This window comes from Hippocampus zosterae, chromosome 19, assembly GCF_025434085.1.
Source record: "Hippocampus zosterae strain Florida chromosome 19, ASM2543408v3, whole genome shotgun sequence".
In the NCBI taxonomy this organism is placed as follows: Eukaryota; Metazoa; Chordata; class Actinopteri; order Syngnathiformes; family Syngnathidae; genus Hippocampus; species Hippocampus zosterae.
In genome coordinates this window covers 8,806,351-8,809,185 of record NC_067469.1, presented here as the reverse complement: position 1 = coordinate 8,809,185, position 2,835 = coordinate 8,806,351, and positions in this window count along the sequence as shown.

Below are 2,835 nucleotides of genomic sequence, written 5' to 3'. Positions count from 1 at the left end.
GTTGGGCTCACAGTGCAGAGATGCGGGTTCGATTCTGGCTCCGGCTTCCTGTGTGGAGTTTGCATGTTCTCCCCTGGCCTGCGTGGGTTTTCTTCGGGTACTCCGGTTTCCTCCCACATTCCAAAAACATGCATGGCAGGTGAATGGAACACTCTAAGTCTGTAGACTTGAACCCCATCGAACTGCTTTGGGATAAATGGACCAGCAACCGACAGCGTTTGGGCTAGCAGCACTTCACATTACAGCCCCGGCGGAAACTTTACTACACTTTTATCTGCAGGGTGTCCCGATTTAGAAGACATATTCATTGAACGGCGTCTCCGATGACAGTTGGTCCCGCTCGAGCTTCTCCTTGAAGCATTGTGCGTCTTTTGTACATCCGCTCCCTGTGCTAACAAACTGCAGCGAGGTAAAAACGCCGAGCACCTGCCCGTACTGTCGCGCACCTTTCCCTTGAACACACAACGGCCCACAATGGCGAGTAAAAAGATGAAGAAAGGGGCGGCGGCCTATTCAAACAGCTCCTGTCTGCTCGCTTGTTTAAAGCCATGATCTGCTCCTCGTAGCCGCCCGGGCCCATTGTGAACGTCTGCACCTTTTGTTGCCTTCAAGCAGCCGCCTGATGATGATGTTGATGCAATGATAGTCGCGGTGATGATGACGATGGCACGAGCTTAAGGAGAAGCAGCTGCTGAGGGGTTGAGAGACTCGCAGACAATCGGCATGTTTACTCGAGAAAATAGACCCAGTTGCGTGAGCGCGAGCTGAGCGAAATGCAACTCCACCCTGGAAGTCTGAGAGAGGAAAATCGTTGAGTTATGAGATCCATTTTGGGATAAACTATGTACATTTTGGGGGAGGAAAATATACCCAATATGGGTCAAAACAAGCAACCGCACAAAAATGATTTTGTACGACATTCAAAAATGTTGTTGTTTCTGTATAGTCCATCCCCAAAAATTGGGTTAAAAGTGCGGGAATTTTGGGGGGTTATTTGACTCATCTTTTTGGGTTCAATCATCCAAAAGATTGGGTTGAAGGTGTGGGTTTTTTTGTGGGTTATTTGACTCAACGTTTTGGGTTCAATCAGCCAAAAGATTTGGTTATAAATGTGTTTTTTGGTGGGATATTTGACTCAATATTTTGGGTACAATCACCCAAAAGATTAGGTTAAAGTGTGTGTGTGTGTGGGGGGGGGGTTATTTGACTCAACTTTTTGGGTTCAATCACCCAAAAGATTTGGTTATAAATGTGTTTTTTGGTGGTATATTTGACTCAATATTTTGGGTACAATCACCCAAAAGATTGGGTTAAAAGTGTGTGTGTGGGGCTGTTGTGGGTTATTTGACTCAAAGTTTTGGGTGTAATCACCCCAAAAAATTGGGTTAAAAGTGTGGGTTTTTTTGTGGGTTATTTGACTCAACATTTTGGGTTCAATCACCCAACAAAATGGGTTAAAAGTGTGTTTTTTGTGGGTTATTTGACTCAACGTTTTGGGTTCATTCACCCCAAAAAATTGGGTTTAACGTTTGGATTTCTGTACAAAACAACCCAAAATTGGGGTCAAATGAATAACCCACAAAAAACAAAAACAAAACCAAAAACAGATTGGGTTACTTTTACCCAAGGTTGGGTTCCCAGGAGATTGGGTCACAGATTGGATTTGGGCGGGCTGAAGAGCTGAAGCTGATCACAGTTTTGGAAGTAAAAGTAATGTCACATTTGCAGAAGATGTAATTTTTGAGTTATGAAAACCTTACAACATTTGTGTTGCATTTTTGATTTTTTTTTTGTTTTTGTGGCGAGACTGCAAGAGATGACTGGAATTTCCGCGCTCATCTGAAGTCATTGCTTCAGGTTGAGATGCAAATGTGTGGCTTCCATCTGGAGGCCACAATCTTCCTCGCTCGCTTCCCATCTTGCGTCGGGCCTTTCGCTCCCCCCATTGGTGACATTGATGCTTTTTTTTTGAAAGCTCCAGATGCTGAGAGGCTCCTTGCCCTGGCACTGCTGCAAGAGGGCCAAAGAGGTTAATGCACCCAGGGAGGAAGCCAAGCAACCAGCTGTTGGCCTTCTAATGTTTAAAACCTCCCCCCACCTCGCCATCTATTCTATTCTTTCCGCCTCCCTCCCTCCATCAAAGAAAGAAACGCTCGGCCAGTAAAATGCGCTCAAATGGCGAAACATCTGCTGGGAGCGTTTCAGTGCAGCCAAGAGCGTCTTAACTCCTCCTGAGCAACAATATGAGGCCATTTTCAGGGCTTGGACCACGGGGACTTAGAAAGAGATAAGAGGAGATAATGGCTGCATGGGGGGGGGGGACTTGGAGGGGGCTGTGCTGCAAATGCACAACCGGGAGCTCGGCACGGAGATGCGGGGCAGTCGGGGGGGGGGGGGGGGTGTCATGGAGGGAAGGAAGGTTTGCGAGGCCAAAGGAAAGTGCTTTGGTAAACAATGTCCCGGCATTAGAATGCTAATCTGGACGTGGCTTGGTTCCGATAAAGATGCACGGGAGCCTGATGCACGGGTAGGAGTGAACAGAAATGGGGCGGGAGGGGGGGGGGGGCGGTTAGAGGGGGCGTTTGCTAATGCCACCAACGTGCACATTTCGAAGCATTATGATGCCTGCAATGAATGGACTCTATTTCCTCAAATAGGCGCCGTGTCGGAACAAAAAAAAAATTACACCCGGACCTGATGGAGGCTATCCAAAAATTAACTTGTTTTGATCAATATCGCCTCACAATTAATAATTAGTAAAGTATGTGTTAAAAAGAATTATTTTATCTTTAATACATAATAATATATCTTATCTAATAATGTATATTATATATA